We start from the raw sequence: 22,419 nt of genomic DNA on the forward strand, positions 1-22,419 counted from the left end.
GCAGTGCGAAAGGGCTTTAATAGTTTTGATATAGATTATAAATTGATGGCTTATGGACAGAATTTCTCTTTCGAATTGTCTACTTCTTATCAGTATTATATTTAAAAAATGAAATTTCTCCAATGTAAACAAATAATCAAACAAAAGCAACCAAGAAATTTTGCCTTTAAATTCAAATTTCTGGCTTTTTTTTTTTTTTTTTGAATAGTCCAAACACGTGACACTATTGGCTGAGGAGCGGGAATTGAATGTACCAGTTTGTCACAGGCTCCAGCTGCTCATTATTTTCTTGCCTGGCCTTCATAGACATTGGGAGCTCAGACTTGAGTACCAGCTCTAGACTCACACTGCCCTGGTATAAGTACCTGCTCTTCCAATTATCCTATATAACTCAGAGACATTGGGAGCTCAGACTTGAGTACCAGCTCTAGACTCACACTGCCCTGGTATAAGTACCTGCCCTTCCAATTATCCTATATAACTCTGAGCAAGCTAGTTAATCTTTGTGTTAGTTTTTTGTCTGCAAAATAGGAATGATGTCTTCGTCAGTTTGGGCTGCTATAACAGAATAAAAAGGAAAAAACTTCCCCACAGCACTGTTGTTACATCTTAGAAGAAATAACCCAAGTACCATATCACTTATGCAATTCATATGTAAGTTTCCTCAATTGTCCTGCAATTATCTTATGTGATTTTTCTAAAAGAAGGGTCCAATGTTCACATATTTGGATGAATTTTAACCTCTTTTAATCTAGAGAAGTCCCTCCATCTTTTTTTACATGTTAAAGCGAGGTATAGTTGACGTAAAACTGCATATTTTTAAGTGTATAATTTGAGAAGTTTAAATATGTTTACATCGTGAAACTATCATCACAATCAAGGCAATGAATGTATATGTCACCCCCAAAGCTTTTTGGTTCCCCTTTGTAAACTTTCTCCGTTGCCCTCACTCTACTTTCCTCCTTCATCCTCCGGCAACCACTGATCTTTCTGTCACTAGAGATAATTTGAATTTTGTAGATTTTCATGTAAAGGGAATCATACAGTATGTACTATTTTGTGTCTGGCTTCTTTTCCTCAGTGTAACTATTTTGAGATTCCTCCATGTTTTGCATGTGTCAATAGTTCATCGTTTTGTTGCTGCACAGCATTTCATCTTGTGGATATATCACAATGTGTTTATCCATTTACCTGCTGATACCCATCTGGGTTGTTTCCATGATTTGGCTTTACCAAATAAAGTTGCTATGACTATTTGTGGGCATGTCTTTGTATAGACATTCACTTTTTTTTTTGTCTTGAGTCTATTTCTGGATTGGAATGGCTGAATCATATAGTAGGTATATGTTTAACATTTTAAGAAACTGCAAAGCTGTTTTCCAAAGTGGTTGTAGCATTTTACATTTTTACCAGCAGTGGAGAGAGTTCCAGTTCCTTCTTGCCAACATACTTGGTAAGCTACGTTTTTAAAAAAATTTAGCCATTATGATGGCTGTGCCTCAATCTTTCTTCTTTCTTTTTTTCGTGCTTATGTTCTTGCTTTCTTGCTTGCTTTATTTTTTTGGTGTATGTCTGTTTTTGGTTTTCATGACATTCACTTTTGAAGAGTTCAAGAAAGTCACCATGTAGAACAATTTGTATTCAGGAGTGTTTGAAGGTGTTTTAAAGTACACTTTATGGGCCCTTTTATTTTATAGTCTTTGGTAGGTAGTCAGTGACTACTTTGTGGATTCTCTGATTGTCAACTCCAGATGAGGATGGATACAAGGGAGGAGGCATCTGCCCATGCCGTAATAGTGAGATTGTTTTATGAAAATTTATTCTGGAAAAATAATCAGTATTAAACCTTAAAAAAAAAAATTCTAATCCTATAAGAAAGCTCAAATTGGCCGGGTGTGGTGGCTCATGTCTGTAATCCCAGCACTTTGGGAGGCCAAGGTGGGTGGATCACGAGGCCAGGAGATTGAGACCAGCCTGGTCAACATGGTGAAACCCCATCTCTACTAAAAATACAAAACTTAGCTGGGCATGATGATGCGTGCCTGTAATCCCAGCTACTCGGTAGGCTGAGGCAGGAGAATCGCTTGAACCAGGGAGTCGGAGGTGCAGTGAGTCTGTCTCAAAAAAAAAAAAAAAAAGAAAACTCAAATTTCACCCAGCTTTGGACTTCAGTATAGAAGTGGAGTATCTGGAGTGGCATGCCAAATTGGGTTGAATTGCACTTTTATATGATACGCTTCACTCTCTTAAGCTAATATGGCAACAATTTCTGAGTAAAAATGGCTATTTCTGCTGTAAGACCTCTCTCTTCTTTCCAAGGAAATCAACTAAACAGAAAAATATTTCAAAGGGCTAGAGTTCCATTTGCTTTATTTCTTACATTTTGGGCCCTGACTGGGAAGAAACAATGGCTGTGAAATGTTTGACTCCATGAACATACCTTCGTTTTGACTAGCTCCCCCAGTAATGATGACCAGCTCTCTGGCACGGATGCCCTTTAGAAATACTGCCTTGTATGGTAGGATATTTGTAGATGAATTGATAATGATGATAAGGACATTTGAATAATGCTCCCTCCCCATTTTAAAGGCATACTTTGAGTCATAAAAGAAATATAAAAGAAATTATAAAATAAATTATAAAAGAAAGAAAACTAACAAACCTTAAAACATGAATAAGAACTTCTTTTCTTGTTTCCTTTTTCCTTTTTCTTTTTTTAAGATTATAAATTCACAGTTAAAGTGAACCCTTGAAACAAATTAGTAGATATTTGAGGTGTAATATTTAAAACCTGGTCTCCTGGGGCTCTCAAGGCCACCTAGGGTAAAGGTCACCTTATGTATTAGGGTTCTCTAGAGGGACAGAACTAACAGGACATTTGTGAAAGGGAGTTTATTAAGGAGAATTGGCTCACATGATCACAAGGTGAAGCCCCATGATAGGCCATCTGCAAGCCGAGGAAGAAAGAAGCCAGTAGTGGCTTGGTTGGAGTCCAAATGCCTCAAAAGTAGGGAAGCCAACAGTGCAGCCTTCAGTCTGTTGGCAGAAGGCCCAAGAGCCTCTGACAAACCACTGGTATACGTCCAAGAGCCCAAAGACCAAAGAACCTGGAGTCTGGTGTCTAAGGGCAGGAGGAATGGACAAAAAGCATGTACACGGAAGAAAGATGAAAGCCAGGAGACTCAGCAAGCCAGCTTCTTCCACCTTCTTCTGCATACTTTGTTCTTGCCTCACTGGCAGCCAATTGGATGGTGCCCACCCACATTGAGGGTGGGTCTGTCTCTCCCAGTCCGCTGACTCAAATGTCAGTCTCCTCTGGCAACACCCTCCCAGACATACCCAGAAACAATACTTTACCAGCTATCTAGGCATCCTTCCATCCAATCAATTTGACACCTAATATTAACCACATCTTATTTCTATTATATTCCATACTGCAATGAACCAGAAATCAGAAAAAGCTGTTTGGCTTATTGATATGGAATTTTAACAAGCTAGTCATCTTCACCTGCCTGGGATGGCCTTGACAACTGGAAAGTGTCAAATCTTTTTGGGATGCAGATGATCAGAGGAAAGCCTTAAACTCTAAGAGTAGTTGTATGACAAGAATAACCTCTTTCTATTGCAAGATGGATCAAATTTTCTAAATGGCAGTGGATCCTAATATTTCATAGCTAGAAAGGATATCAAATATCACAATAATAAAATACCTAAGTTATTATTTTCTTCCATATCAGATGCTATACTTTGCATGCCTTTTTGTATTTCATTCTTTTCAGCAGCCCTTGCCCTTTGTACTATTATTTCCCCCATTTTAATGAGGAGTCTAAAACTAAAGAGGTTAAGGAAGTTGATTAAGGTTATATAACTCATTTTCCTAACACTTTCATCTTGCAATTACAGGTTGATTAGATACTTTCAAGGTCATTTGTAAGTAGCAATTTATTAGAAATTATTTTTGGGCATGGGATTTAGGAAGCAGAAATTTCTGATTGCCTGACCACAGTTGTTGGTTTTCAGACCTTTCACTATTTAGTGTGCCTGCCGAGAAGTTTTTTTACCTATTGCAAAGGCTCCTAATACATGGAGACTCCAGACCCAGTTTGACTTTCCTGTGAGATACTTATTGACTGAGCCATGGAAAAATCTGTGTTGCTAAAGAAAAATTAAGTGATGTCTTGTGTGAATAAGCCTCCTATTAGTTGCTGAAGTAGGGGCTTAATGCTTGTTAGTTTTTTTCACCCCGCTCTGTAGGTCATGTCTATGTTTAATGTAGTGGCAGGCAAGAAAAATGATAAAGAGAGAATGTGCAGGCAGAACAAATAATTTGTCAAACAACTTCCTCTAAGCATTAAAAATTGATTAAGATAAATTATATCAAGTGTCCTGCCTTTAATATGAGAACTTCATTAAAGATAATAAAGCTTTGATTAGCTTTGCTGTGGAAGATAATGTTCTGTAGGCAAATGCAGGATGCCTCCTGGCCTTAGCTCATGTTGCTTTTAGATCTTGGTGATGGGTGCTTCTCTATTCCCCTTAATGTAAAAGTCCCATAGACTGTGATGATTGTGAGAATTGGCACTCATAGGTATGCTCAGGTTTCGAGAAGCTTCCAGTAGTAGCAATATCACAAAAAATAGCAATACCAAAAAAGCATTTTTGGTAAGTGAGTAATAGTAATAGCTTTTCTTTGCTCCAGGTTTTGGGCCATTACAACTCTATAACTTGGTTATAAGGCAAATGATAATTCTTATTTGACAGGTAAGGGGTAAGAGCATTAGAGAAGTTAAGTAACATGTCCAAATAACTTTGCTACAATGTGTAGAGATGCGACTAAACTCCAGGTCTGCCTAAACCCAAGTTCTGTTCCCTGAATGGTTATGCTGTATTGTGCCTTCTACTTTACAATGCCTTGAATAAAACATAAATGGTACATTTACTTAAACATTTCTCCCTTTTAAACAGAAGTTTGTTCTAATTTTCTAAGTCATAATTAAGCTGTCATGTATATAGGAAATTACAAGTTTGAGATAAATTATAGGTGCAAACAACGGAAAATTAAAAATACATATTGCATTAGTAAGGATCTCAGCAGGAAAGAGATGGCATATTCATATTAGGTAATTTGAGAAGAGTTTAATAAAGGGATTATTCTAAGAGTATGGGTGGGATCAATGTCTTAGTCTGTCAGGCTGCCATAAGAAAATGCCAAAGACTGGGTGGCTTAAACAAAATAAATTTATTTCTCGCAGTTCTGGAAGTTGGAACTCTGAGGTCAGGGTGCCAGCATGGCTAGATTCTTAATGAGGGCCAACTTCTGACTTGCAGATGGCTGCCTTCTTACTATATTCTCAAACAGCAAGAAGAGAAATGGGGGGAGACAGGGAGAATGAGAGAAAGAGAGAGTCAAGAGACAGAGTTGAGAGAGAAAAAAAGGGGGAGAGAGAGAGAGAGAAAGAGAAGAGAGGAGAGAGAGAGAGAGAGAGAGAGAGAGAGAGAGAGAGAGAGAGAGAGAAATCTGGTGTTTCTTCTTTTAGGGACAGTAATTCCCTAATGAAGATACTACCCTCAAGACCTTTTCTAAACCTAATTATCCCCCCAAAGGCCCCATTTCCTGATACCATCACACTGTGAGGGTAGGGCTTCAACACAGGAATGCTAAGAGGACACAATTCAGTCCACAACAATTAGGAAAACCACAGGGGATACTTCAGTACCCTGGGACTGGAAACATTAGGGAGTTATTGTTAGACCTGAAGGAACTAGAGAGGGTTTGACTACTTCCCTGGAAAGACAGGAAATGTATGCAGTGTGGGCTACCTGATAGGACTTTGAACCCTAGCTGGGGCATGCAGCCAGCCAGCAGCAACACCATCCTAAAGGGAGCGGGGCCTCCACTCTTCTGCCTCCGTCTGATTTCCCCCTGTGTTTCTCAGTGATGGATGCTAACTGAAAGCTAGAGAGAAAAGAAGCCCATTGTTGTTGTTGTGTTTACTGCTCTGGTTGTCATCTTATTTTCCTTTGGATACCTGGAGAGATTGTACTTCCTTATCCCATTACAATTGTGTGGGGTCACATGGTTTGTTTCAGCCAATGAGTTGTGAGAGAAGTGACAGGCACTTCTAGACAGAAATAGTTAATTACTGATGTAACGCATTCTTAGACTATTTTTTCCCATTGTCATAATGATCAGCAATATTTAGGATGGTTGCTGCTCTGTCAGCTGGTACCAAGAGTAAAATCGTGGCCATGTGGGATGAGAAAGAAACAGACCTTTGTTTGTAAAAGTCTCTTTGAGATTTTGGGATGGTTTGTTACCAGAATATAACGTGCCCATCCTGATGGTCCTTATTTGCAGGAAGAATGAACAAACTTGTCCCTTTTAATTTGGACAGAACATTTGTAGAGCCTGTGATTACCAAAGGAGCTAATTTACATAATTTTGAAACTTTAGCTAGTCAGTGTGTCCTTGTCATGACCTTAACATTCACAAGTTTAATATTATATTCTATCTCACAGTAGAAGGATTTCTAAATATAACTCTTATTAATGCCAGTGCCTCTTTGCTTATTGGAATGACACTCTAGCCCTTGAAATTGTAAGTTTGAGTGAGAACAACGCATGAAAGACAGATCAGAATCAGGCAGGCAGCTTCTCCTGGGAGGATAGGAATTAATTTGAGTTTTGAATTTCTTCTTTTGATATTCTATTATTCTCAACAATAGTGAGTAATTTTAAGATGGAGAATTGAAGCTGCCTAGGCCTGTTCTATTTTCTCATGTCTAGTTCACTCTTGTTATTCAAATGTGTCTCTCATTTATTACTTTTATTTCTTGACAAATAGGCCTATAGACATGTACATTGCTTTTGTCCTGAATGTTAAACAGGAAGAAAAAGATTCTCAGCACAGCAAATTTACAAGAGTGTGAAAATTAAAAGTTGAGTGCCCCAAACCAAGACCATACTTGAATTGCCTATTGTACTTCATCTTGCTTTGGGGAAGGATATATATATATATATATATATATATATATATATATAATTTATTTCATACATTTAAAGTTAAGCCAAACTAATACAAATATTAACCACCTACAACTGTTAACCAATTTGTATGTGTATGTGTGTGTAAAATTATTTTGGGCACATACTACTGAAGGAATCTTTATCTATCAGTTTTAGTGAACAATTCATAAGCTTACTGCTTATCCCAGAGTGGGGGAAAGTGGGATCAGATATGAATATGTACTTCTATATCTTGTCCACTGTGTCTCCCAACATTTTCGCAGCCAGCTCAAGAATCATGTATGCAAATAGCCAAGAATTTCAAAATGAGCTCTAGGATGTATGAAATATAAAAGGACTTTTCTAAGTGACATTATTACTGAAGATTAATGGATGAATGCATGCCTCAAAAAAGGATGAAAAGTAATTAGAATCTTACTGATTACTGGCTCAGAGAATAAAATGATCAAATAAAATTGGGGTGGGAGAGTTGTGAATAGTGTAGGGAGAAATCTGGCTGCTATATAAGAAATGGACTCTGGAAAAGAGAAAGACTATGTTTGTTTTGTTTGGTGCAGTTAGTGGAAAAGGTCTTTGGAAGAGGGTGTTGTTCTTGTGGGTTTCATACTTAAGAAACCCAGTCAAGTCAATTCTTGTGAGTTAACTTCATTACATCCAAACCTGACTTATTAGACTTCATATATTTTTTAAAAAATGTTTAATATTTTACTAATAGCAACATTTGTTATATATTACCACATCAATTATTTTTTAAAAAATCACTCATTTAGGCCGGGCGCGGTGGCTCAAGCCTGTAATCCCAGCCCTTTGGGAGGCCGAGGCGGGTGGATCATGAGGTCAGGAGATCGAGACCATCCTGGCTAACACGGTGAAAACCTGTCTCTACTAAAAAATACAAAAAACTAGCCGGGCGAGGTGGTGGGCGCCTGTAGTCCCAGCTACTCGGGAGGCTGAGGCAGGAGAATGGCGTAAACCCGGGAGGTGGAGCTTGCAGTGAGCTGAGATCTGGCCACTGCACTCCAGCCTGGGTGGCAGAGCGAGACTCCGTCTCAAAAAAAAAAAAAAAAAAAAAAAAATCACTCATTTAATTCACAAGTTAAATTGCATATAGTTATGAGGGGAAACATGATTTTGTGATATATGCATGCATTGAGGAATGGCTAAATCCAGCTATTTACCAAATGCATTATCTCACATACTTACCATTTTTTTTTTTTTTTTTTGCAGTGAGGATACTTAAAATGTACTCTCTCAGCAATTTTTAAGTATAAAATATATTATTAGCTAGAGTTGTCATGATGTACGATGGATCCCTCTAATTTATTCTTCCTGTCTAATTGAAATTTGATGTCCTGTGGACAACTCTGCCTGACCCCAACCCACACTGCCACTCCACCAATTTTTGATACCCATCACTTTACTCTCTGCTTTTGTGAGTTCCATGGTTTTAGATTTCATATGTAAATGAGATCATGTGGTATTTGTCTCTTTGGTCCTGCCTTATTTAATGGAATGTAATGTCCTCTTAAGTTCATTCAGGCTGTAGCAAATGGCAGGAATTTCTTCATTTTTTTTAAGGCTGTATAGTATTCCATTGTGTATGCACACTACATTTTCTTTATCCACTCATCCGTTGATGGACACTTAGGTTGATTTCATATCTTGGCTATTGTTAATAGTGCTGCAATGAACATGGTAGTGCAGGTGTAATTTTGACATTCTGATTTTATATTCTTTGGATATATACCCAGTGGTGTGATTTATGGAACATTTGTATGGTAGTTTTATTTGTAATTTTTTCTGAAATCTCTGTACTGTTTTTTACAATGGCTATACTAATTTACATTCCCATCAACAATGTGCAGGGATTTGCTTTTTTCTGCATTTTTGCCAAGTCTTGTTATCATTTGTCTTTTTATTATTATTTTTTATTATACTTTGAGTTCTGGGTTACCTGTGCAGAATGTGCAGTTTTGTTACATAGGTATACACGTGCCATGGTGGTTTGCTGCACCCATCAACCTGTCACCTACTTTAGGTATTTCTTCTAATGTTATCCCTCCCCCAGTCCCCTACCCCCCGACAGGCCCTGGTGTGCCATGTTCCCCTCCCTGTGTCCATGTGTTCTCATTGTTCAACTTCCACTTATGAGTGAGAACATGCAGTGTTTGCTTTTCTGTCCTTGTGATAGTTTGCTGAGAATGATGGTTTCCAGCTCATCCATGTCCCTGCAAAGGACATGAACTCATCCTTTTTTTATGGCTGCATAGTATTTCATGGTGTATATGTGCCACATTTTGTTAATCCAGTCTATCATTGATGGACATTTGGGTTGGTTCCAAGTCTTTGCTATTGTGAATAGTGCCATAATAAACATACGTGTGCATGTGTCTTTATCATAGAATGATTTATAATCCTTTGGGTATATGCCCAGTAATGGGATGGCTGGGTCAAATGGTATTTCTAGTTCTAGATCCTTGAGGATTGCCACACTGTCTTCCATAATGGTTGAACTAATTTACACTCCCACCAACAGTGTAAAAGCTTTCCTATTTTTCCATAACTTCTCTAGCATCTGTTGTTTCCTGACTTTTTAATGATCACCATTTTAATTGGCATGAGATGGTATCTCATTGTGATTTTGATTTGTATTTCTATAATGACCAGTGATAATGAGCATTTTTTCATATGTCTATTGGCTACATAAATTTCTTCTCTGGAGAAGTATCTGTTCATATCCTTTGCCCATTTTTTGATGTTTTTTTTTTTTCTTGTAAATTTGTTTGACAAATGGGATCTAATTAAACTAAAGAGCTTCTGCACAGCAAAAGAAACTCTCATCAGAGTGAATAGGCAGCCTACAGAATGGGAGAAAATTTTTGCAGTCTATGCATCTGACAAAGAGCTAATATCCAGAATCTTTTGTCTTTTTGATAATGGCCATTCTAACAGGTGTGAGGTGGTATCTTATGTGGTTTTAATTTGCTTTTTCCCTGGCGATTAGTGATGTTGAACATTTTTTTTTTTTTTTTATACCTGTTGGCTATTAGTTTATCTTCTTTTGAGAAATTTGTATTCATGCCTTTTGCTCATTAAAAAACATCAGGTTGTTTTCTCACTATTGAGTTGTTTGAAGTCCTTATATATTTTGGATATTAACTCCTTGTGATGTGTATGGTTTGCAAATGTATTCTCCCACTCTTATGTGAGCGCTTCGCTTTGTTGATTGTTTCATTGCCTGTGCAGAAGCTTGTTAGTTCAATATAATACCGTTTGTCTATTTTTCCTTTTGTTGCCTGTGCATTTGGGATCGTATTCAAAAATCATGCCCCAACCAGTGCCATGGAGCTTTTTTGGCCATGTTTTCTTCCAGCAGTTCTACAGTTTTGAATCTCACATTTAATTCTTTAATCATTTTGAGTCAATTTTTGTGTATGGTGTGAGAAGAAAGTCTAATTTCATTGTTTTCCATGTGTTTATGCAGTTTACCCAGTACCATTTATTGAATAGACTGTTCTTTTCCCATTGTATGTTCTTGACATCTTTGTTGAAAATCAATTGATCCTTCACATTTGGATTTATTTCTGGGCTATTTTATTCCATCGGTTTGTGTGTCTGTTTGTATGCAAATACCAGGCTATTTTGGTTACTATAGATTTGTGGTAGCTTTTGAAATGATGCCTCCAGTTTTGTTCTTTTTGTTGAAGATTGCTTTGGCTATTTGGGGTCTTTTGTGGTTCCCACAAATTTTAGAATTTTAAAAAATATTTCCATGAACAATTGCATATATTCTCACTCCCATGTCACACAGAGCTATCTTTTGAGAAATTCACACCAATGACTTACTTTTCTACCTTAGTCCCTGCCATTTTTGCTGAATGCTCTGTTAGGGAGATAGAAATAGTTGTTAGATAACACAGATGGCTAGACAAGGGACTAGGAAACATATATGGGGCAAGGAACTAAGAACTATGTATGGGATAAATATGAAGGGAATCTGACATTTCCTAGCTGGTTCTGGATTAAAAATGAATAGAGAGGTGGGTGGTTTAATACAAACTTCTTATACTAAATGGCCTCACTTTTGGAAAGCATAAATACTGGGAAGAGAAAGATAATGTAGACCTTTTAGTTCAAATTTGTTGTTGTTGTTGTTTTAAAGATCTAACAGCTGTTTAGAGTTATTCCCACAGTCTACAGAATATTCTATGGCTGGGAAAAATAGAACCAGCATGACTATGCTATTGCAAGTAATTTTACCTTTACCTTCTAGTTTATGATATTATGAATATTTGCGACAAGCTCTTGTCATTTTAGATAACAGATGGGTGCTTCTCTTGGTAACTTTAATGCCTTTGATTGGCTGGGCTTGTACATGTTCTTTATCAATATATATTACATAGATTTAATGGAATACTCAAAATCATTTCTCTGTCTTATTTTTAGAAGATAAAAAATACATAAGCCTACTCCTTTATATCCATGAAACAACATAATGTTGACCATCTACATTTACAGTATAATATTATTGCTGGTCAAAGTATTCTTGAAGCCTTATAAGATTCTGAGCCACTAAGAAAAATTAAATTATGCTATGTATCTATTGAGTGTATTCAGAAATTGTTGCATTAAAAGATTTTCTGCCTTAATATTTAGCTAATCAGATAATTTAATTAACCATAGTTTCTCAATGTTTGAGATTTCTGTATAATGCAAAATATTTAGATTAGCTGATAAAGTATCCAATTAAAATACAAAATGAAGTTTTAGATTGTAGCACACAAAGTATATATCTAACCAGTTACTTATTGTCATTAAAATATGTTTAAAAGTAGTTGTTAAATGTATTTTTGTCACCAATTTTAATTCTTGTAAAATAAGGCAGCAAATGCAGGCATTCATTTGCTGTACTGAAAACAGCCTTGAAATATCGGCCAAGAGGGTACATAATCTTTCATCTATGAGTGTTTTAGTTATCTCACCACTCTGGTGTTAGGAACCCAAAAATCAGAGTTCTACAATAATTATTTGGACTATAAAGGCAGATATTGTTTCTGTTTTTAGTCTTTTTCAAAATGTGGTGCTCCGTTGACATGGGTTTCGTAGCATGTACTTTGTTAAAACTTACTTTGGAGGTGTAGTCGGAAACTGTGATAGTCGTATGGGTATGGCTTCTTACGACTGTGTCAGGTACTATGTGAGAATGTATAAGGTGAGTTCTTGACGAGTCGTGTTTGAAATACATTTGAAGTAAAACTAGTTTTAGTCAGGAAAATGAAACGGATACATTTGGTGTTTGGACATTTCTTTGCTTTGAGACAGGTCTGTCTCTTATTAACTCTTCGCTTTTGGATAGGTCTTTCTCATATTAACTCTAAAAGAGAACTTCTTTATAAGAGCATTTGAATTAAGGGGAGGCAGAAGACAGTTGTGGTCCAGTAATACTTATCCCACGTGAGATTCTGGAAAAACTTGGACTTTTTTTTTTTTTGTCTACATAAAAATGGACTTTGATTGATCATTGTTGCATTAAGTAGACAAATTCTCCAATGTGGATGGGTCCCATGAGAATGAAATAGAAGAGTTGGGCTCATGATGAAAATTAAGCAGATTAGCACTTGGCAAATCGTCTTGTTTGTTTTGAAAATAAGTAACAGCTAGATTCATTGTTCCCTTGGCCTTTTCCTTTCCATCCCTGATAGATTGATGTGTCCATCTGTCAACCTGAAGAAATAAAAAGACTGTGCATCTATAATATGTGTGTGACTATTTGACAACTGTAAGTGAAGGAGATCTGTTTTTTAAGAATCTTTTGGAAAAGGTGCCCAAAATTTCCACTGAACTGTTTTTTCCTATCGTCTCCCTTCCCCCAAGTAAATGAGTTAATAGTGGAACTTTTTCTTATAATCTACCTCATGGAACACTAAGACGAGAAAAAAAAATTAACTATGTTATTTCCCCCTTTCATTTCATGTTGCTTTTTGTGGTAGATTTATGGTGTGCTACCCAAATTTCTTGCCTGTTCTTCCCCTTTTCCTTGGCATTTGCTACATTTAACATCAAAGCACTCATTCACTTAGCTGTTATTTTAAAAATTGAATTAAGATTTATAGTACACATGTTTACATTATTTTCTATTTTATTGACAGCTCACAGCTGAGTGCCTACCAAGGAATTACTTTCACCTAAGGCGAGTCTTCTTGCCCAAGAGTATGTCTCCTTTTCAGGAACATCCTATCCAAAGGCAGGCCAATGTGGGGCATAAGGGCTTGGCCCTCTTGCTTTTATTTGGTACATTCCAACTACAGAGGACCCCATGGTATCAACTGAGGTCTCTGTCACAACTCCATCACAGTTCAAGTTTTCGTTTTATCCAGTACTCTATCTTTCCCATCACTGCTCTTGGATTTTATTTTGAAAGTATTTCTTAATAAACCACTTGAAAACCTTAATCTCAGAGTCTGTTTCCTAGGAAACCTGACCTAGGACAGTTGGTATCAGCAAATTCTAAATGACGGTTGTACTCTTAAATGAGATCCTGGAGACAGTAACGTGCAAGGCAACTGACAATAAGGACATCATTACTGGTGGTATGTGGAATGTAAATAGCCTGTGGCATGATATAGCAGTCCAGTTATTCAAACTTCCATTGGTAGTAAACCAAGATCAGATGCTGGTGAAAGGAAATAAACTACAAGATTCAATATTTTCCAGTATATAACAGGTTTTGGGGAAATAGTAATCATAAGGTCTGTGGAACTGAATGTCTCTTGCTGAGTGTCCTTGATACAGTGGAGAAAGACAGCAAAAGGCTGAGGGTGATTGATCAGTGACTTATCTGTGAAAGCCAAAGGACCTCAGTAGTAAGATATAAAGAAATTCTAATTTCCCAAAGCCAGAGAAAGGAGAGTGCTGAATATCAGGACCTGAACTGGGCTTCCTGACAGCAGAGAGTTTGAGTTCTCAAGGCCAGCAATTCTGCCATTCAAGGTAAGAATCTCGGCTGAGAAGGAATGGAATGCTGAATTTGGGCTGGGGACATTTGAGTCAAAGTACCTGCAACTTAAAACTTCCGATTTCTGGCTGTGCACAGTGGCTCACATCTGAAATCCCAGCACTTTGGGAGGCCGAGGCAAGTGGATCACATGAGGTCAGGAGTTCGAGACCAGCCTGGCCAACATGGTGAAACCTCATCTCTACTGAAAATACAAAAATTAGCCAGGCGTGGTGGTGGGTGCCTGTAATCCCAGCTACTCGGGAGGCTGAGGCAGGAGAATTGCTTAAACCCAGGAGGCAGAGGTTGCAGTGAGCAGAGATCATGCCATTGTACTCCAGCCTGGGCGACAGAGTGAGACTCTGTCTCAAAAGCAAAACAAAACAAAAAAAACCTTCTGATTTCCATGAAACTTCTGGGCCTATAGAAATAGCTCATTCTGGCTAGGTGAGGTGGCTCACACCTATAATCCCAGCAGCACTTTGGGAGGCCAAGGCGGGTGGATCACCTGAGGTCGGGAGTTTGAGACCAGCCTGGCCAACTTGGTAAAACCCCGTCTCTACTAATAATACAAAAATTAACTGAGCATGGTGGTGCACACCTGTAATACCAGCTACTCTGGAGGCTTATACAGGAGAATGCCTTGAACCTGGGAGGCAGAGGTTGCAGTGAGTGGAGATTGTGCCATTACGCTCCAGTCTGGGCAACAAGAGCAAAACTCTGTCTCAAAAAAAAAAAAAAAAAAAAAAAAAAAAAAGAAATAGCTCATTCCATCCCATTAAAAGCTAGCAAAACACAATACTTGAAGATGATGCCAAAATTAATATATCTAATCAACTTTCTTTTGGTTAGTGTTGGCAAGGCATATCTTTTTTCATCCATTTACTTTTTAATCAATTTTTGTTTATATATTTAAAGTGAATTTCTTGTACAAATAGTTGCAGCTTCCTTTTTTTTATCTGATTTACAATCTCTGCCATTTAATGAAGACGTTAGATCATTTACATTTGATGTGATTATTGATATGGTTAAGTTTAGATCTTTTCTCTTGCTGTTTATCTTCTATATGCCCATGTGTTCTTTGTTTCATTCTCCTCTTTTTCTGCTTTCATTTGGATTAATTTTATTTTTTATTATTCTGTAATTCTTTGCTATTTTAGGGGTTGATTTAGAATTCAAAATACAAATGTTTAAGTTATCACAGTTAACACTTAAATACCATTCTGTTTATAGTGAAAATAGTGTAAAAGCCTTAGTATTTTTACTGTTTTTTTTTTTTGCTATTTTACTGTTTTATTATTTTACTATTTTTACTTACTATTTTTCTGTTCTATTTTTTTTTTTTTTTTTGGTTGTTTCAGGTGGGAGTAGCGATTCAGTCTCAGACTTTATCCTGACTGAAATTAGAAGTCCTTTGTTTTATACATGAACATAGATGAGAAAGAGCCTGTACAGCAGTGGCACTAAGCAACTAAATAGACAACGTACTTTGAACAGCTGATGTCAAATTAGCCACTCTGGTGCTGGAATAGCCATGCTGGCAAAGACAAAGGCTATTCATGAGCCCATAGCTTGGGTTTCAGCTCACCTGTGTTAATCCAGCTGTTATACTATTTCGGTGTAACCTGCCAGCAATAGACAAATGCTGAGCCCTTAATATGACACCATTCCTCAAGACTAACTAGCCATTTGGTTATATTGGACACCTCTCACCCTGGAGTGAGAAGAGATTCATGTAGACTGGAATTGGAATTGATTTTGGTGATGATATAGGTTTTCCTGTTCATAGGGCTCAGGCCAGCTCCACTATCCAAGGGGTTAGAAGTATTTGGTCCATGGATATAGAATTTAACATAACGCATCATCATACAAAAGAATCCACTTTACAGCAAACAAAGTGTAACTGTGAGCACATAGCTATGATATCCACTGTTCTATCTTATACCACACCATCCAGAAAATACTGGCCTGCCAGAGGGGCAGAGTGATAAATGAGCAGCTTAGTCAGGGCATAGAACATTTTATATGTCCTTAATCAATAATCATTATAATTCGCTCTATCCCTAATAAATATTCTAGACTATGTAAGTCTGGGAACCAAAGAAGTGGTAGAAGGAATTGACCAGTTTCCTATCACTTTCAATGATTCTGTTATAGAATTTGTCTTTCTTATCCCCACAACTTTGGGCTGTATGAGTCTAGAGATTATGACTCCCAGAGGGAGAGTGCTTTCACCAGGAGAGACAGCAAGGATCCTATTAAATTTTATGGCTGAGGTTTAAAACACTTTAGAATCTTTGTGCCAAGAAATCAGAAGGCAAGTAAAGGAGGCATGTAGCAGTAACAATTGACCCTCATCATCAGAAGAGGATAGGACTGTTGTCCTTCAGTGAACACCAGAGGATCCACTAGGTGTTTCTTGGTACACCTCTGCCCACTTGTGATCATCAGTCGACAAGTGCAGCAACTACAGTATAAAAATGCTGTGGTAGGCAGGGGCTTACATCCTGGGGCTTAGACTGGCAGAGGTGCTAACTGAGTGTGGGGGAAATCTAGAATTGGCAACAGAAGAAAGAGATGATGAATATCAGTTGAGACACCGAGAAGAGCTGCAGTGGTGGAGGGACTGTCATTTATCCCACTAACCTTTCACTTGTATGTGTCCCCAGGAAAGAGAATGACCAAATCCTGGAGGAAGTAGTCCAGGATGTGGTGGACTTAATTACTACTGATGGATATGGGTGGAACAAGGGGTAGACCCATGAATGTGGTGGAGTGCTGCCCAGATCACTCACTTTAGTTTCAAGGCACTTATTCCCCTGGCTTCTGGAAGCGTTAACTGCCGACAGGGCACAGCTGAGTTCGTCCCCCAAAATGCCCTCAGCAGGAGGCCTTTGCCTCACCCAAATTTACATTTGCTCTTCAGGAATAACCTACATCCAATTACAAAGCAAGAGGGTAAGGGCCTGGTCCCCTTGCCTCAATTCAGGACAACGTAGAAGACTAAACTATTGGAAGAGTAGGTTAGTTTCAGAGATCTCCAAGGGATTGTCTGTGGCCAGCTTTCTCAGGGTTCAACTTTTTCCACTGCTCACTTCTTTCACTCTCTTACAAATGTTGATACTGAAATCACTTCCTAATGAACTTCATGCCTGCACATTTCTGTTTCAGAGTCTCTTCTCCAGGAAGGTTAATCAACAGCACCTTTCCTTACCCTTATATAATTTTGTGCCACAGAACAAATTCTCAGCCTTCAGTCAATATAAAATTGTACTTAGATTATTAATATCAGATCTATAAGAAATTGTCATAAATGACTTGTTTTCATGAACCATAATTTATTAAGCTTTTTCTGGTAAGGGTATACTGATTTTCCTCTGGGATCCACTCCTTTTTCTCTTATTTTGTGTACTTTGCATGACATTGACTTATTCCCAGTTCAAAAGGTTGACTTGAGATTTAGACCTAACCAAAGTATCACTTTTCTCCTAAACTCTTCCAAAGTTCAGGAATAAGTATGTCACTCAGTAAGAGCCAATAAGGCGCAACAAAACTTGTGTGAGCAGCTAAGGAAAGCGATATGTGGACTTTGCCTACTGGATTTGAACCTGCAAACCTGTGGTCTGGAACTGCTGGTAACCATTTTGTACTCTGGGAGAGTGGAACCAGTAGATGAAGGGAGTCTAGGTCTTTGTGTCATTGAACTGCTGGATCAAGACATACCTGAAGCAAACATATTCTTGGAGTTTCAACTGTATGATTTCAATAACATCCTTTTAAAAAATAAGCTATTTGTGCCGAATTTCCTGGAAGTCTCGTTGCTGAAGCAGTATCTTACTGAACTAAGTCATGGACACGAAGAATTAAATTACTAAAAATGTTTTGGATGGAGAAAACAACTACAGGAAGAGAACTCTGATCTGAATAGTATAAGGTGCCATTTTGAGCACTTCTAGGAGTTCTAAGGAAAGTTTAGGTTGATATTTTCCCCTTATTTTACAATATGTTCTATTCTTGTTACTGTGATAATTACTGTAAATCAAATCAGCATGGTCTAAAAAGGTCCTGCAGTTAATAGTGGAGAAAACAGGAACACTTTGTTATATTTTGCCTAATTGTTAAATATGGTATTTGCAAATCTAGAATCTTCTTCAGGGTAGAGAAAAATGCCCCATTTATGGCATAATTGCACGTCTAAGAACAGTCTATTTTAATATCTCTGAATGTCTATTTCCTAATCTGTACAATGGGGAAAATTCTTTCTGCCTAACACAAAAGTTGTAAGGATAAAATGAAATGATATACACATAGGTACTCTGTATATTATGCATGATTAGATAATTTTCGGTGGCTAGTATTGGTGGGAATTCAGTAATAAATAAATGATGCAATCCTAAATCTTCTAGTTTGTTCATAGTAAACTAAAATATAACATGGTATTGGCATAGATACCTAATTTTTAACTTCTTAAGGAAAACAATAAATTAAAATATATAGGACAGTTATTAAGAAGTCACTGCCTGTTTGTTTATTTTTTTCGATTTGGTTTATTTGCAGTCAGATGGATGAGAGCCTCAGTTCTAAGATTAATCCTTAGAGTCTAGTAGCAAGCATTATCCAGACTTCCTTTCTGGGACTCCTTCTTATTGTTTTTATAAGCTTTTGAACATACCCTTAAGCACAGAGTTTATGTCGGAATATTGAAATGATCTGCCTATACAGAAATTGCTTCCACTAAACTGAGAACTCCTTGAGGCTAGAGGCTATACGTATTTCAATATTCTCTCAATGCCAGGCAACTCACACTGATTTACACGCTACTAGTATTAAGTCTGTTTGTTCACAATTTAAATGTGTTGAATTTAAATTGAGGACATTCATTTTGTAGTTTTTATGACTCTCCTAGCATTTCTATTATTTTTTGCTTTAGCTCTATTTTTGCTACCTGATTAATTTATAGTAGATGATTAATCAAGAAGAAGTTTTGATTATTAGATCAAACTTCCAGGGCTGTACCTTGACCAAATGACAAAGACAGATATTAAATTCATTAGCAATTATTTAAAATACTTCTTTTTGTTTTTTGGAGACAAAAATCTCTCTTTATTGCCCAGACTGGAGTGTAGTGGTGTGACCATGGTTCACTGCAGCTTTGGCTTCCCAGACTATAGTGATCTTCCTGCCTCAGCCTCCCCAGTAGCTACAGGCATGCACCACCTGCCCGGATAAAATTTTATTTTTTTGTAGAAATGGAGCCTCTCTATGTTACCCGGGCTGGTCTTGAACTCCTGGGCTTAAGCAATCCTCCTGCCTCAGCCTCCTAAAATGTTGGGATTACAGGCAACAGTCACCATGTTTAGTGATTTAAAATATTTGTAATCACAATAGTAATGTGTGCTTGATGGGAAATTTAAATATGTGAAGTACTTCAGTATAAAAATTATTAATAGCATTGGGAATATAGCATATTTATAATATATATATTATATATACAAAATGAATGTCCTCAATTTAAATTCAACAAATTTAAATCATGAACCAATAATTTAATACTAGCAGTCTGTAAATCAGTGTGAGTTGCCTGGTATTGAGAGAATATTAAAATACATATAGCCTCTGGCCTCAAGGAGTTCTTGGTTTAGTGGAAGCAATTTCTGTATAGCATATACATATTATATATTATAATATAACATATATATGATATATATGGCATTGGAAATGCCATATATATGTATATATATGTGTATATATATGATACACACACAGAGAGAGAGAGAGAGAGAGAGAGAGAGAGAGAGCAAGATATATACCAAACAGATGATAGTGATTCTCTTTGGAGAAGGGAAGGGATTGACTGAAGGTTGTGAAACGGGAGTTAATAATTTTTACACTCTACTATTTCACATATTTAAATCATTCATGTGGATAGGGTGCGTAAATCATTCATGTGGATAGGTGCATTTTTACACACATGTGCACACACATGATTCACAATGCTATATATACATATATGTATATAAATAAATAATATCGTACTCTGAAGATTGTTTTGGAACTTGCTTTATTTCTTCTTTTCTTTTTCAATTAGTGATATATCTGGGATGACTATCCAAATCAGCATATAGAAATTGTTTCATGATTTAAAATGGCTGCATTGCATCTATAGCATAGCATAATCATGATTAATATACATATTTTCCTATTGGTGAAATTTTTGTTTCATTTTAATTACCAAAAAAAATAATATTTTAGAATGTTTATCTTTGAACATGTCAGAATCCTGTAGCATAGATTCATAGACGTGGAATTCTGAGTAAAAAAGACATGCATATGTAGAATAGATGCCAAATTACCCTCTAAAAAGGCTGCACCAATTTCTACTTCCCCCAGTGTGACAGTTTTGGTCTCCATACCATTGTCAAATATAGACATTTATTATTTAGTTTTACTTTTTACCAACTATGTGTAAAAAATATCTTATTGATACTTTATTTGCATTTCCCTAATTACCAATGAAATTTTCTTGAACATCCAATTCTTTATTCTCTGGAAACCCATGTCCTCCAGTCCTTCTACTTAGATTTGAATCATTATTTCAGAAATTCATGCATTATTAAATCACATTATTTTTCTAGCAAGGGATGATAAGAGCAGTGACTCTTAATCGTTTTAAATCTTTGAATTATTTGACTCTGTGACTTACTGAAAAGCCAAAAGATATTCCCAATTACTTTCTCCATTTCTAAGCCAATTCCTATCTTCCAGATATCCTACTCACTTGGGGCTCTGATTGGTAGGTATGCTCCATTTAAAGCAGGGTAGTTCTTTCTTCTGGAAGACTTTGAGAATTAGATGTAACAGTAAGAAGACATAATATCTACTGTTGTTTAATGAGTTTCTTCTAAACACTTAACCAGGTTTATTGCATTTAATCCTTTCATCAGCCTTATGAAGGAAGTTATTACTTATACTCATTTTACACATGAACTAAAACTCAGAAAATTAAATCGTTGCCCCAAGTTTCACAGCTGGTAGGTGTCTGACTCCAGAGCTGTGACGATTCTGTGGGTTCTTTGTAGCCTCATCCTAGTCTGTCTGTAATTCACACTCCATAGACAGTTTTTTTACATAGAAAACTTTAATAGGAAATAAAATAGAGATTACGAAACACAACCATTTCCTTTTTTATGCAAATACTTCAGTATTCCAATATTTTTACTCACTTGCTAAATAAAACACACAACTCAAAATGCTAAATAACTCTGTTAGTCTAAATCTTTTGAAGAATAAAATGGGTGGCCGGGTGTAGTGGCTCACACCTGTAATCCCAGCACTTTGGGAGGCCGAGGCAGACGGATCACGAGGTCAGGAGATCGAGACCATCTTGGATAACATGGTGAAACCTCATCTCTACTAAAAATACAAAAATTAGCTGGGTGTGGTGGCAGGCACCTGTAGTCCCAGGTACTTGGGAGGCTGAGGCAGGAGGATGGCGTGAACCTGGGAGGCAGAGCTTGCAGTGAGCCGCGATCGCCCCACTGCACTCCAGTCTGGGCAACAGAGTGAGACTCCATCTCAAAAAAAAAAAAAAAAAAAAAAAAAAAAAAAAAAAAAAAAAAGAATAAAATGTTGGTGAAAACCCAAAATTGCCTAGTAAGTTATGTATGACCTTGTTTATTATCTATCATAGATATCAAGATGATCCTTGGGACAGAGAGTAGAGCATTTATAGGCCTTGTCAAGAAAATGTGACTAAATCCTAGGTCCTTCAACCCCGTAGCTATCAGCTTTCACTTACTGGTGATCTGTGAGAAAATTAAGCCATGATCGGGCTACTCTTTTCTCAGTTTTCCCAAGGATGGTATGCTAGTAATATTCTATATACACAGGAGATAAGTTAATTCCTTAAATATGATGGATGTCTTGGGCCATCAGGGCTTAATGCTCTCCTGGAATCCTTGTTGAGAAGTGCCGATAGACTGTCATCTTTCATGAGTCCCTGTCTCTTGAGTACTGTTAATTGTTTAAACTTTAAAAACAGACAGACATGAAAAATGATTCTTAGTGCCTGTGAGATAACATTTCTGTGACTTTTTGATACCTGAAGGTCACTCAGGTAACAAGTCCACTTAGTAATAAACTTGTTCTACAAATTACCTGACTATTGATAATTTCAGGGGCAAATCCGTTAAAACGGCTTATTTTTACTTTCAACTTCCCACTACTTAAAATGTAGGATTTCTAAGAAATGTCATGGGGCCACAACCATGCTATGTTTTTCCAGAATTTTCGTTTATTTTTTTCAATACTTGGCCTTAATTTTATTTGTAATCTATGGGTTTTTTTTTTCTTCCAGAATTTTTGCCAAAGATTTTGTATTTAGCAGTCTCAGGGTAAAG

The sequence above is a fragment of the Rhinopithecus roxellana genome, chromosome 3, assembly GCF_007565055.1.
Source record: "Rhinopithecus roxellana isolate Shanxi Qingling chromosome 3, ASM756505v1, whole genome shotgun sequence".
Classification (NCBI taxonomy): domain Eukaryota; kingdom Metazoa; phylum Chordata; class Mammalia; order Primates; family Cercopithecidae; genus Rhinopithecus; species Rhinopithecus roxellana.